Raw genomic sequence first — 16358 nt, 5'->3', positions numbered from 1 at the left:
CCTTCTGTAGTACCCAACTAACCCCAAGAAACTACGAACCTCAGTTGGAGTCATAGGTCTGGGCCAAGTTTTTACGGCCTCAATCTTTTGTGTATCAACCGCAATACCTGCATCTGATACAATATGGCCTAAGAAAGCGAGTTCAACCAGAACTCACACTTAGAAAACTTTGCATAAAGTTCTTGATCTCGAAGAACCTAAAGGGCTGCTTGCAGATGATTTGCATGCTCAGCTTTTGAACGTGAATACACCAAAATATCATCAATAAATACAATCACAAACAAGTCTAAATATGGCCTGAATATACTATTCATCAGGTCCATGAACACTGCTGGGGCAATAGTTAATCCAAAAGACATCACTAAGAACTTAAAGTGTCCATATCTAGTTCTAAAAGTTGTCTTTGGAATGTCTTTCTCCCGAACTCGTATCTGGTGGTAACCTGATCTTAAATCAATCTTCGAGAAGCTCTCAGCACCTTGTAACTGATCAAACAAGTCATCGAGCCTCGAAACGGGATACTTATTCTTTATAGTTGCCTTATTCAACTGTCGATAATCGATACACATTCTTAGTGAGCCATCTTTCTTCCTCACAAACAACACTGGTGCACCCTATGGTGAAGCACTAGGTCTGATAAAGCCTTTATCCAACAACCCTTTCAGCTGACCCTTCAACTCTTTTAGTTCAGCATGAGCCATTCTATAAGGAGGGATAGATATGGGTTGTGTACCTGGTAGCATATCGATAGCAAAATCAATTTTTCATTATGGAGGGATACCAGGAAGTTCGTCGGAAATACATCTAGAAACTCATTAACTACCAGAATATCAATTATAAGCCAAAAACCTCAACCCTTAAGACACCGCTCTATAGCACGAGGTGAGCAAAAGAAAGATAGTCATTCTAACATGCCCGACAGCTTCTTGCTTATCGAATGTGGTGCACAACACATTTATAAACAAGACTCTACTAGACATGGCTTGCAGACTCCCTAGGATATGACGTTGCTCTGATACCAAGTTTGTCACGCCCCAAACTCAAGGGGCGCAACTGACTCATAAAGCCAAAACTCAGGCCCGAGCCGACCCTGCTGAACCATTTGCTACTAGCGCATGGCAGTCACATGCAATTAAGAAAACAAACAAGTATATCTCAGCTTAAAACTAAGCACTCAGCCGGCAAGGCCCCTGTCAACAGATCTACAAAAGAACCAGTTACTCCCAAGAGTTCATATAAAGAAACATCCAACTAGCACAGAAGTCCTGATTGGGCCGTCGAGGCCACCATGATATCTATACCAAAACTAAAAATAGGTAAATATCAGTACAATACATCAAGCAGCTCACAAGCTTCAGCAAACCAACGACATTGGCCAGCATGGCCATAACGTAGCTATAAACCCCACACACTAGTCTGCAAGCCTCTAAGAGTAGTAAAGATTGGTGGGACAGGGCCCCAGCCTACCCATGAGAATATATACAACAAAAGGTAATAAACCTCCCAACTCTAGTAGCTCCGGAGGAAAGGGGCTGACCAATCGGATAAAAGTCAATCCTGCTGATATGGAGGTCTACTCGGTCATCTGTCAGGACCTGCATGCATGAATGCAGCGCCCCCAAGGCAATAGGGCGTCAGTACAAAATAATGTACAGAGTATGAAAGGCAATAGACTATGATGAGGTATCCTGATATACTGGAATAATCTGATAAATAAATTAAGGATAAGATAATTGTACTGACCTGCTTCTAAATCTAAGTTTATCAAAAATAATAAAAACAACAACCTAACCAAGCCCCCATAAGCTCGGTAGGTACAAACAACACACAAGACCACCTACTCAGGCCCCCATAAGCCCGGAAGGTGCAAATCAGCCTGCATACCCCTATCGATAGTCCCCTAGCCCCGCAGGCAGTCACATAGCCCTCTTAGGCATTAACATAGCTTATAGACAACTCATACCTCTCTTAGGCAACAATATGGCCTGTAGGAAGCACATAACCTTCTTAGGCGTCAATATATATCCCTGTAGGCAACTCATAGCCCTTCTAGGCATCAATATAGCCCCGTAGGCAACTCATAGCCCTTCTAGCCATCAATATTGCCCTGTAGGCAGAACATAACCCTGCTAGGCACAGATCACATTCCTGCAGCTAACAACAATAGCCCAAAGGCAACAATAACAATCCAACAACTAAAAGTGAGCAATTTAGTTATAGGCAACCTATACAAATAGCCTCTAAGTCTTGTCTCACATACGAATGTTACTACTGAATAAGAATCCCGATAAGAGAGGATTATACGCACTCGAGCAGCCAACAATCAACAATAATGGCTATAAGTATAACAATGATAACAACTCAATTACATTGCTCCTAAGCTTTAAGGATACATGCCATAGGAAGCGAATAGCCTTAACATACCTTTTTCGCTAAATTCACGTGGCCTAAAGACTTTAACTCATAACTCCCTCGATACTACAACAAGGTAGGACCATAATCAACACATAAAATAAAAGATACCATGACAATACAATAAAAAATATGTATTTTCGTCGCAAATTGCTATTTGCTGCTTATAAAAGCTAGAGTCGATGAAAGAAGGGTCTTACCTCGATCTTAGGTTCGTAATTCACCTCAAAACCTTCAAATATATTCAAACCCCTCCTGTCCCAACTCTAAAATGTGATATTCTACGCAATCGATAAAACAAATTATACCACGATGATGAGCCCAACGCATAGAACAACTTTCGTCAAGGACTTACGTCGAGAAAATCTATATTTCACATGCTCCTAAAAATGGGTTTCTATGTTTTCTCTGTATATTTAGCTTAAAATGAAGAAAAAACTCAAAGAAGAAGATATATACAACTTTCCACCGACCTAGGGCCCCACCTCACGTGCCTGCTTGCGCAGTCCCACGAAAATGAGAATATCTCTCTATTCTGAAGTTGTATGAATGAACGGTTTGATGCGTTGGAAACTAGACTCGTAGACCTTCGATTCGATAGTTTGTGCGCCCCATAACTCTTTATAGATTGGGAGAAAACCTCCAAGATATTTGACCCAAATTTCAGAGAAATCTTTAAGAAGGAACTTACGATAACTTCCGCCAACTTTTATTTTGCCACTTACCTAACTTCAAAACTTGAGATGCAACACTTGAACACTTAAAATAGGACATACCACATCATTCTTAATTTATTACTCACCCTCCTTGTCTTTCCACGAAGATACGAGTTAATTTAGACGTTTTGAAAAGTCGGGGTGTCACACATATAATGTGGGATTTTGATTGTAAAGGAATAGTTTTATGAAATTAAGCATGTATTTCTAGCTTAACATGAATTTATGATGAAATCCATATCTAACCCTGTTTTCTAAATGTTGATGATTGAAAATGGGTTTTGAATCTTGAAAGGTAAATTATGGAATTATGTATTTTCTTATGAAATCTATGCAAATGTTTTAAGGATGCTTTGAGAATAAAGTATCAATGTTGATGGTGATGATGTGTTGTGGAAAGGATTTTTCTCATAACATAAAAGAAAGATTTGAAAGGGTTTCTCACATAATAAGGATTATAAGGTTGAAAGGCTTTCTCAGCTATTTGAATCAAAGATTAGCTATTCTAATGAACCTTTCTTGGATTGGTTATTGAAAGATACCTTTCCATCGATGATGACTTAGCTTCGATTGGAAAGATGACGTGCCTTTCCATGGATAATAAGAATAAGTAAGAATCGACTATTCCGTGGGATTTATGCTTAGCACCGAAAGTATATTGAGATGGAAGATTTCCCATGAGTAGAGGTTGGGTTTCGAGTAGCAATCTCCTTATCCCTTACCTATTCACCCCCATAGGATGATTGTCTATATAGACATTAGCTAGTGGATCCACTTTAACTCAGATTATGGTCCTTACCGTTGCAAGTAGGACAACTCTTTTTGGTTTGGGAGACACTGGGGATCATGTTATAGCTCACATGGTCTCTATGTCGGTTAAGACTAATTCCCCACATCAATAATTAACTAAGGTTACTTCAAGAAATATCTTATATGTGTTCCAAGGATTTATAAGATGTTAGCCTGCATTGACCATGGTTTTATGAGTTAGGTTTTGTAACTCTCTTATATCATGTTTTAGCTAGTCAATCACATGTCATGAAATGAAATGTCCCTTTTTAGCATGATTTAAATGTTTTATGCATAGCTATCACACTTGGTACATTATTTTGTACTAATGCATACTTTTGCCTACATTTTCCCAAATGTAGGATACGACAGTCAGGTTTCTTGGTTTCGTGGTTAGTGATTGATTTCGAGATTTCCGATCTTTGGTGAGTCCTTATGCTTCGAGGATGAATTTTTATTGCTATAGTTGCTTTCATATATTTCACTTTTGGACATGATGTATGGGCTAGGCCCAATTTCATTCTATTGTACTAGATGGCTATATTGAGACAAGTGTTTTAGACTTCTGCTTTTCCTTATAAAAACTACTGGACCTGGACTATTGTTGTACTCTTATTGTTCTAATTCTTATGTTATGAAAGCTAAGTGGCTTGTATGGCGTCCTTCGGGAGTCTATACGCCATGTTACATTTAGGGGGTACACGTCGGTTGTGATATTGCTCAAATGCAGTTGTAGAAGTTAAGCTTGGTCTTCCCTAGTTTGTCATGTTCTGTTGACCTTAGTCATATCATCTAATAAGAATACAACTACATCATACGGTTGTATCATCAATACACCATGGACTAATTGATCATCCACAACTTTATTGACTAAATCATGGCTGCAATAAAAGTATAGCAACATCAAATTCTCTGTAACGCCATGCGTTGGTTATAGTTTCGAGGTGTTTAAATTGCCAATACGTAAAGTTTGAGAACTATCGGTCTCGAGGTATATCTCAAATGATTACTTTTCCTACATAGAAGTTTAAGCAGATCACTATGGACTTTATTTTTGGACTACCTACCACTATGGGTGGATATGACTCCATTTGGGTGCTTATTGATAGGTATACCAAGTAATCCCATTTCATTCTAGTGTGGGTGAAGTGTATTGTTGAGAACTTAACCAAGCTTTATATTAGTAAAATTGTCCAATTGAATGGATTCTCAATTTCTACTGTCTCTAATTGAGGTTCCTTGTTCATTTTTAATATCTAGAAGGCATTGTAGGATGGTTTGGGTACTCGGTTAGATATGAGTAACACTTTTCATCCTCATTTTGATGGTTAGTCTGAGAGAACTAATTAGGTGTAGGAGGACACGCTTAGAGCTGGTGTGATTAATTTTGATGTTAGGTGGAATCGACATTTTCCCTTTGTAGAGTTGTCCTATAACAACAGTTATCACTCCAGTATTCGTATGGCCCCTTTTGAGGCGTTGTACGGCAGATGATATAGATCTCAAATTGGATAGTTTGATTCTCTCGAGATGGACTCATTAGATGAAAACATTCATAGAGATGCCATGGAAAAGGTTTGTATGATCCAGGGTAGACTTTTGACAACCCAGAGTCAACATAAGAGTTTTGCGGATCGGAGAGTTTGAAATCTATTGTTCATAAAGGGTTATCATTCTTGGCTGCGAGTGTCATCAATGAAGGGTGTTATGAGTTTTATAAATATGAGAAAGCTTAGCCCTAGATTCATTGGATCTTTTGAGATTTTGTGTCATGTGAGATAGGTGGTATAAAAGTTGGTCTTCATGCTTCAAAATTGTGTGCGGGATGAGTTCTATGTACGTTATCTTGATTCGGTTGAGTCGGGTACATACTTAACTTTTGAGGATGAGTTTATAGCCATCTTGTACAGGTAGGTCTCAAAGATTAGAAACGAAGAGATTGCTTTATTGAAGGTGTAGCGGAAGGATCGTTCAGTCGGTGAAGTAACTTGGGAGACAAAGTCAGATATGTGTGATAGATATCCATAACTTTTTAAAGCTTCAAGTACTTTCAGTTGATTTATGTTTGATGATGAAAATGGTTTTTAGTGGTGGATAACGTGATGACCCGGTCAATCATTTTTGGAATGTTTCATGAATTTACCATTTTACCCTCCCATAATTGAGTTGGAGTCTTTTATGGTTGAGTTTAAAATGTTAGTTTTAAACTTTGAGTTAAAAGTAGTGAATTTGGTAAATTTTGAAGCTTGAAAGGCTATTATTGTTAAGAAAGTGGTTTTGGGAGACTTTTGGAGTTTTGAGTGTTGGAGTGGAATTCCTTTAATTCCACCAGTCCCAAGATGTGGAATCTGAGTTGTGAGAGTTGTTGGTTTAAGTTTTCGAGTCTTTTTGAGGATTTGATGTCCTAAGTTGTGAATTTGTAGAAATTTAGCCTTTTGGTTAACTTCGGTCAACATTTGGGGTTCAAATGTTGGGATTAGAATTTTGAGAGTTCAGTAGGATTCGAGGGATTATTTTAGGCCTAGGTGAGGTATTGGTTAATTTTTTTAGAGATCTCGAGCTGGTTTCAGCCTTTGAAGGTGTAAGTTGTATTCTTGTTCTTGTCATGGATGTCGGGTCAAGGAGACCTCAAGTTTGTGTTTTGACGGTTCCATTGAGTCTGGAATGTCAAATATAATTTATTTGCTTATGTGGTTTGTGTTCAGGGGGTTCCAAATGAATCCTGAGGGTCCTTTTGATGTTTAGATTGTTGGTTAATTTTTTTGATGTTTGAGTTTTGGTGCCCTCCGCTTTTGTGAGTGATGCCTCGCTTACCGAAGGGTTAACCCTTATTGACCTTCGCATTTGCGAAGGCCATTCGCTTATGTGATGCCTGAGTTTTTAGCGAGTTTTTGTTGGTCACTTGTGCGACATTATAAGGGTTTTTGGACCTACCATTTTTAAGTTGAAGCCTCATTTCACCATTTTTGATCTTGGGGTACCCTTGGTGGTAAATTTGGAAGGCAATTTCTGTACTAAATCATTTGGGTATGTTTTCTTGATCCTAAGCCTTTATTTTCCTTTGATTATGTATGGGTTTTAAAATAAAAATAGGAGATTTTGATTGGTGAATGAGGAAGATTTTCACGAACTCAAGTGCTTAGCTAAAATGGAGATTTGGAACTATTTTAAGTTCTTTTTCGAAATGATTCCGCTAATGAGTTCCTAAGCCTTGAGTACTGTTTTCAATTATTAAATTTCAGATTCAAACCTTGATTTTGGAATTGGGTTTGGAGTTGATTGACCTATTTCTTACTAAAATTGATTTGGGAAGTGTTATTTTCCAAAAATTATTGTGAAGGGTTGCTTGTCTATAGATTGTGGGACTTAGGAAGTGATTCAGAAGGGGAAGACTCAACTATTAGAATGATTTTTGATTGTGTTAAAGGTAAGTGATCTCGTAAATGTATTCTACTATAATTTGTGTACTTTCTTCGTTGCTTGTGTGTTAGGAGTAATGGGGATGAGGTGAAGGGTTTAATTGTCCAATTGATGTATCTAAATGAATAAAAAGGAGTTGAAATGAAAAAGGCTATGTGATGAACATAATGATATAAATTTCCTTATTGTGTCCTTAATGATGATTGATGAAATGGTTGAAAGAATGAATGTGAACTCAAATTGTGCAAATTATAGTCCCTTCTATGAGGTGTCATATTGCTTATGAGCTTCGATTGTTTACCATGGGGAAGAGACATGTTATGATTGTTATGCCGATGTTTTTGCCTCCAAATATTTTAGGCCAATGTCATTTCCAGCGAGTGTCTATGATGTCGGGGTCATTTTTAATGAGTGCTATGATGCCGAGGTCTTTGCCAGTGAGGGTATTATGCTGAGGTCATGTTCGGTAATAGTTATAATTCCAATGGGAAATAGTTCTAGTTAGAAGTTAACTACTATGACATGATGCCTTTGATGCTTATGCGTGACTTGGTTGCTAATTGTGATTGACATACTTGCTGCGTGTGACTAAACTATTTGACTTTGAGATTGACTTACTTGATTCGTTTGATTGTTGAATTGTGGTTATTAGACTCTGAATATTGGGCCTTGTGAGCTGCATATTATAGAACTATTAGGTTGGATTGATTGTTGTGTAGGTTGTAGTTTGTGTAGGTTCAGTTGGAGTGTAAGAGGTATTTTATTTCTAGCTAGATGCCTTGTTGATTATGCTACTTGCTGGGTAGTGTATTGTTGGTACTCACCCCTTACTTCTAAACTTGTGTAGGTTCAGAGCTTGAACCTTTGTGATCCCTTTCTCCTTCTTCTGATTTTGTGGCTTGCTAATGACTTGAAGAGGTATCTGCTTGTCATTTGGCGGACCCTCTTTTTCCTTTTCTTTACACTTTGGTCTATTTCAGAAACAACGATTGAGATTTGTACTTATTTTTTAATTCAACACTTTATATATTTAGTGGCTTGTACATGTGACAACCAATTTTTGTAGGTTTTAATAGAAGAATAACTTTTCCGCTTTATCTTGTTCGCGTTTTTGTGTATTTCCACATTTTCTTTCTTTTCGTTGGTTAAGACTCACTTGTCTTGGTGGGGATAGACAAGTGTCATCACACCCATTTTCAGGGTTGTGATACTGAGTGAAACTTAGTGTAAATTTGTATCTTAAATTCGGCATGTATAATTACTTCATCAAAATTTATTACATATGTAATATCCCTAAATACAAACCGAGAATCGCATGTCAATTTACCGTTGCTTAATTACTACAATATATTTTATTCTCATTTGAAGAACTTGAAATTTTGTGATATTTACAAACTTGCTTAACATAAATTGTGATCGTAATTGAAGGGATCAGGGTACTTACGAAATATTCTAATTATTATTTTGTATAACTTCATATGGAGGTGAGGGATATACATATAGGTATATATGTATGCATTGTGGGCAGCACATTTTGATTTGGGCAGCCACCTTTTAGTGACTGTTGTACATGTGATAAGCTTCACTTTTGAGACTATATTTTGACACCTCCTATAGTGAAATTCGTTTCACCTGAAGTCTAAGAACCTTAGAACATTATCTAACCTGTTGTTCTTCAAAATCACAAGAGAAAAACTTAGTCCTTTTCGCTGGAATTCGAGATACAGACTTTTCTTCGGTAAGTGATGAAATCTATTTATGAGTTGGGTAGTGTCTGGTAGTTTAAATATATCTCATTTTCTCTAACTTTGTTTACAACGAATAAATATTATTTGGAAATATTATTCATATACCTACAACTCTTATGCTTATGTTAAACTTTGATTTAGCTATTATGAATACTAAATAAGGGACGCAACATATGACAAGTTCTATCCAGATTCTGGAATTAGAAATCTTGTATGTCAAACTGTTAGTGTTTTGATTATATCTTTTCGTACAAAATGTATCTTGTGGTGATTCTTGATTATGTGAAAGCTTAAGAGATGTACCTACATCTTTCATGAAGGATATAAAGTCCTGTTTTGCCATTTTCCATTTCAAATATAAGGTGTGACATGAAGTACTTTGTTGGCCAAAATTACTGTTTTGGGAGCATAGCCGTATTTGTAAAGGCTAGGCTTACATGTAATGATAACCCTGTGTTACTTCAACATTATTGCGCTACTAGAAAGTAAATAAGTTAATAAATTTTATACTTTAAGGTTGTATATACTCGTGTACCAGTTGAAGACCTTGATACACTATTTGGTCTATGGTTTGAACTCTTGAAGTTGTGTTGGACTGTTTCTGTGCTAAAGAATTGAGGTTTGTGTATAAACTTGTACTTGCTCTCTTTTTACCTGCTGGTATATCTAAAAGTTTATTTTGGTACCTTGGTTACCTCTTGTCACTTTGCATTGTAGTGTTGGCATCCTTTGACTTTAAGGACACTTGTGTAACTCGCCCACTTGTACGGATTGTTTGAGCACCTGGCACGCTTGTTGGGACCTTGTCCTTCTAGTGGTTGTGACCTTTTCACTATTGGCATGCCTCTTGATTCGAATCATTTGTCATCTTAACTCTAGATTTTTAGTCCGTCTGAAGAATGGAAGTTGTCTATTTTAAGTACGAACTAGAAAACCATTTTTAATATGGTTCTTGTTTCTCTTGATTATTGGTCTTGACCCTTCTTGATACAGGGCGTCAGCCCTTCTTGATACCTGCTTGTGCTTGGTGTGACGACATGATGTATATAATGGGCGAGCCTTGTTATTGAATCTCTTGGAACATGGTGCTATGAGCTTTCTTGACATTTGATCTTTAAATATTGAACTTGATACTCTTTATTTATTTTTACCTGATTTATTTATTATGTTTCAATTGTGTTGCCCATGACTTGAAAAAGGTATCTTGGTGAATCTGAGGGCTCCGAACCTATAGTTTTTACACCACTAAGCTATAGGTTAGCGATAGTTGTTTCTATCGTAGGGAATGTTCAAGAGGATGCATGAAGCTGGCCCTTGGAGATGGAGATTTTGAGAGACTTAAGAAAGATCACATTTGCATACAAGCAGCTATATTTTGTATAAACCTTGGTACTTGTACATGATCTATGTGTTGTTTATTCACATGAATTTTTGAGGGCTAATTTGATCATGTCACCAGAGGTTGTAATATAAGTATGGCTATACATTTTGTTCTTTTTTGGGTTGTGTAAGCCCAAGTCTTGTAATATATTAAATTTACTATTTGTTTTGGATGTTTGTGTGAAGCATGAACCTGCTAATTTTGGTACTCGGAAGTTGGTTATATTCTTTATATATCATTTTTAAGTGTGAGGATAATATATGCATGAAAATCTCGTAAGTTATTTGCTCAGATTATGTTGGAAGGGTTTTTCCGCCACAAGTTAAGATTCTACGGGGTTTCAATTTGACACAAATAAATGTTTAAATGGGCAGGGTGCACATCCTTAACCATTTTTTTATATGAGCTAGTTGAACATACATGATTTCTAGTTCCGGAATCTGGACAAAAGTTGTCATATGTTGCATCCATTATTTAGTAATCATAACAGCTGAATCAAAGTTTAACATAAACATAAGTGTTGTAGGTATATGAATTAGATTCCCAAATAATATTTAATAATTGTAAACTAAGTTCGAGAGAACGAGATATGCTTAAACTACCAAACACTACCTAGCTCATAAACATATTTCATCACTTACCAAAGAGAAGTGTGTGTCTCGAATTCCAGCCAAAAGGACCAAGTTTTTCTCTTGTGATTTTGAATAACAACTGCTTAGATAATGTTCTAAGGTTCTTAGACTTCAGGTGAAACAAATTTCACTAGAGGAGGTGTCAATATAGTCTCAAAAGTGAAGTTTATCACATGTACAACTGTCACTAAAAGGTGGCTGCCCAAATAAAAGTGTGCTGCCCAAAATACATACATATGTACCTCTATTGTCACGCTCCGAACTCGAGGGGTGCAACTGGCTCTTAATGCTAAAACTAAGGCCTGAGCTGACCCTTCTGATCCATTTGCTACTTGCGCATTTCAGCCACACGCAATCAAGAAAACAAACAAGTATATCTCGAGTTAAAATTAAGCCGTCGGCCGACAAGGCCCATGTCAACTGATCTATAAAAGAAACATCTACTCCCAGGAGATCATATAGTTGTGGTATTTCTAGTGTCAGTCATCTCTATATGCATACAAGTATCAATTATAAGCTAGGAACCTCAACCCTTAAGACAACGCTCTATTGCACGAGCTCTAACATGCTCGGTAGCTTCTTGCTTATCAGATGTGGTGCATAACACATTTATAAACAAGACTCTACTAGACATGGCTTGCAGACTCCCTAGGATATGACGTTTCTCTGAAAACAAGTTCGTCACTCCCCAAACTCGAGGGGAGCAACTGGCTCTTAATGCCAAAACTCAGGCCCAAGCTGACCCTACTGATCCATTTGCAACTAGCGCATGGCAGCCACACGCAATCAAGAAAACAAACATGTATATTTCGGCTTAAAACTAAGCCTTCGGTCGGCAAGGCCCCTGTCAACTGATGTATAAAAGAAGTAGCTACTCTAAGGAGATCATATAAATAAATAGCCAACTAGCATAGAAGTCCTGATTGGGCCGTCGAGGCCACCATGATATCTATACCCAAGCTAAAAGCAGGTATATATCAATACAATACATCAAACAACTCACAAGCTTCAGCAAACCAACAACATAGGCCAGTATTGCTATAACGTAGCTATACACTAGTCTACAAGCCTCTAAGAGTAGTAAAGATTAGCGGGATAGGGCCCCAGCCTACCCATAAATATATATACAACAAAAGGTAACAAACCTCCCAACTTTGGCAGCTGTAGAGGAAAGGGGCTAGCCAACCGAATAAAAGTCAATCCTGCTGCTGAGGAAGTCTACTCGGTCGTCTGTCAGGACCTGCATGCATAAATGCAGCGCCCCCAAGGCAATGGGGCATCAGTACAAAATAATGTACATAGTATGAAAGGCAATAGACTATAATGAGGTATCCTGATATACTGGAATAATCTGATAAATAAATCAAAGATAAGATAAGTGTACTGACCTGCTCCTAAATCTAAACTCATCAAAAATAATAAAACAACAACCTAACCAAGCCCCCATAAGCTCGGTAGGTACAAACAACACACAAGACCACCTACTCAGGCCCCCATAAACCCAGAAGGTGCCAATTAGCCTATATACCCCTATCGGTAGTCCCCTAGCCCCATAGGTAGTCACATAGCCCTCTTAGGCATTAATATAGCTCCATAGGCAACACATAGCTCTCTAAGGAATCAACATGGATTATAGACAACTCATAGCCCTTTTAGGCAACAATATAGCCCTGTAGGAAGCACATAGCCTTATTAAGCGTCAATATAGCACTGTAGGCAACTCATAGCCCTTTTAGGCATCAATATAGCCCCGTAGGCAACTCATAACCCTTTTAGGCATCCTTATAGGCCTGTAGGTAAAGCAAAGTTTTTCGAGGCATAGATAACATTCCTACAGCTAACCACAATAGCCCCAAGGGCAACAATAACAATCAAATCACTAAAAGCGAGAAATTTAGTTATAAACAACCTATACAAATAGCCTCTAAGTCGTGTCTAACATAAGGACACTACTAACTGAATAAGAATCCCGACAAGGGAGGATTATATCAACTCGAGCAGCAAACAATCAACAATCATGGCTACAGTATATCAAGGATAACAACCCAAATACATCGCTTCTAAGCTTAAGGAAACATGCCGTAAGTAGGGAATAGCCTTAACATACCTTTTTCGCTGAATTCACGTGCCCTAATAAATTTAATCACAACCCCCCTTGATACTACAACAAGGCAGGATCATAATCAACACAAAAAAATAGAAGATACAACGAAAATCCAATAAAATATATGTATTTTTGTCGCAAATTGCTATTTGCGACTTATCAAAGCTAGAGTCGATAAAGAAGGGTCTTACTTTGATTATAAGTTTATAATACACCTCAAAACTTTAAAATATGCCCGAACCCCTGCTGTCCACACACCAAAGTACGATATGCTAGGAAATCGATAAAAAAATTATACCATGTTGAAGAGCTTAACGCGTAGAACAAGTTTTGTCAAGGACTTAAGTCACGAAAATCAGAAAGTTGGCTTGTCTTAGAAGTAGGTTTTTTAGGTTTTGTGAGTTTTCTAGTTCTTCACTAAGGAAAATGAATGAAAAATGAAGAAAAGTCGAAGAAGATAATAAATATAAAGTTCCACCGACCTAGGGGACCCACCTCACTTGCCTGCTTGTGCAGTCTTGGGAAAACATGAATATCTCTCCATTCAGAGGTCGTAATGAACGGGTTGATTTGTTGGAAACTAGACTCTTATACCTTCGATTTCAATTTCGCGGGGACCATAACTATTGATAGATTGGGAGAAAACCTCCGAGACATTTCACCCAAATTTCAGACAAATCTTTAAAAAGGAATTTAAGGTAACTTTCGCCAACTTTTATTTTGCCACTTACCTAACTTCAAAACTTGAGATACAACACTTGAAACCTTAAAATATCACATAACACATCATTCTTAATTTATTACCCACCCTCCTGCTCTTTCCACGAAGATACGAGTCAATTTATACGTTTCGAAAAGTCGGGGTGTTACATCTATGTATATCCCTCACCTCCATTTCAAGTTATACATAATGATAATTAGAATATTACGTAAGTACCCCAATACAATTCCTTAAATTACGATCACAATTTATGTTAAGCAAGTTTGCAAATATCACAAAATTTCAAGTTCCCAAAATGAGAATAAAATATATTGTAGTAATTAAGCCATGGTAAATCGACATGCGACTCTTGGTTAGTATTTTGGGGTGTTACAAGATATAACCATTATTTATTGAAATTATATCTAAAACTTACAAGTATAGAATAGGTTCGAATAAAATAATGATTCTCGAAGCACTTAATCAAGATGAAGTTTGAGTTTTGATTACTAATGTTCATTTTGTTTATAAGTTCTTATTATTTAAATTATATTTGGAAATTAAAATTAAAACCTTGTAAAATTAAATCAAATAGAAAAATAAACATCTCTAGTTATATTACAGTAACTTAATGATAGTGTTATTTGATAGAAGATGTTTGAGTCCTGAAGCATGTAATAGTTCTATATCACGTTGTATAGTATTATTATAAAAAAAATTATTTCATTTATTATTTCTACATTTTTTATAAACTCTTCTCCAATTTTAATATAATGTTTTTGAGAATTTAATTTTATGATATCGTATAACAATTTTTGAGTGCAAGCGATTATACCGTTCATAATATTTAAATGGGGACTTTCGCATATAGCCACTCAAAAATAGCTTAATTACTCTCCATAGCTATAATTTTCTAATTACGATTAGTAGTTACAATCTATAGGATGGAGAGTGGCGAGCGAGATTGGGAGAGGGAGGAAAGAGATGAGTGAGAGAGGTCAGAGAGTGGGAGAAAGGTTAATTGTATATGTATATCGGTTAGAGAATTTTATATACGTAACTGGTATACATATGTATTTGTATATCTGGCGTGCGAGATATGAAGAAGGAGGACAGAGGCGAGACAGATTGGGAGAGGGAGGAGAGAGGAGAGCGAGAGTGGGCAATATTTTTTATAATTCGTATTGCGTTTGTATAATTCGCGGGTACATTTGTATAATTTGTGTGTTTTTGTATGATTGAGTAATATAAAGTCTGAAATTATACAAATAGAATAAAACTCAAAATAACAAATTTATACAAACATAAACATATGAACTTTAAACAGTTATACACATTATATTATTGTCACTCCCCAAACTCAAGGGGCACAACTGGCTCCTAATGCCAAAACTCAGTCCCGAGCCGACCCTGCTGAACCATTTGCTACTAGCGCATGGTAGCCACATGCAATCAAGAAAACAACCAAGTATATCTCGGCTTAAAACTAAGCCCTCGGCCGGCAAGGCCACTGTCAACTGATCTATAAAATAAACAGCTAGTCCCAAGAATTCATATAAATAAAGAGCCAATTAGCACAAAACTCCTGATTGGGCAGTCGAGGTCACTATGATTGAAAGCATGTATATATCAAGACAATATATCAAACAGCTCAGGAACTTCAGCAAACCAACAAACTAGGACAGTATGGCCATAACGTAGATATACACCCCACACACTAGTCTGCAAGCCTCTAAGAGTAGTAAATATTGGTGGGACGTGGCCCGAACCTACCAATAAATATATATACAGCAAAAGTTAACAAACCTCCCAACTCGGGCAGCTCCGGGGGAAAGGGGCTAGCCAATCAGATATAAGTCAATCCTACTGTTGAGGGGGTCTACTGGGTGGTCTGTCGGAACCTGCATGCATGAATGCAGTGCCCCCAACGCAATGAGGTGTCAGTACAAAATAATGTACAGAGTATGAATGACTATAGACTAAATGAGCAAGTATCATGATATACCAAAAGCAATCACATAAGGAAATCAAAATTTTAGATAAGCATGCTAACCCACTACTGAATCTAAAAATACAAAAATGATCAAATATCAACCTAACCAATCCCCCATAAACTCGGTAGGTACAAACAACATACAACCTACCTAGGCCCCCATAAGCCCAGAAGGTGTCAAATCAATCTACATACCCCTATCAGTAGACCCTTGTCTTTGTAATAGGTCACATAGCCCTTTTTGGCAATGATATAGCCCCATAGGCAACATCATAGTTTTGTGGGCTACACATAGCCCTCGTTTGCATCAACATAGCCCCGTAGGCAACACATAGACCTCTTTGGTGTCAAAATAGCCCCATAGGCAACACATAACACTCTTTGGCATCAATATATCCCTGTGGGTAATACACAACCCTCTTTGGAAATAACAGTCCTATTAGACAACTTCATAACCCTCATA

This window comes from Solanum verrucosum, unplaced genomic scaffold (genome assembly GCF_900185275.1).
Source record: "Solanum verrucosum unplaced genomic scaffold, falcon-dt-bn FXZP01000089.1, whole genome shotgun sequence".
Classification (NCBI taxonomy): domain Eukaryota; kingdom Viridiplantae; phylum Streptophyta; class Magnoliopsida; order Solanales; family Solanaceae; genus Solanum; species Solanum verrucosum.
This window is presented reverse-complemented; position numbering follows the sequence as displayed.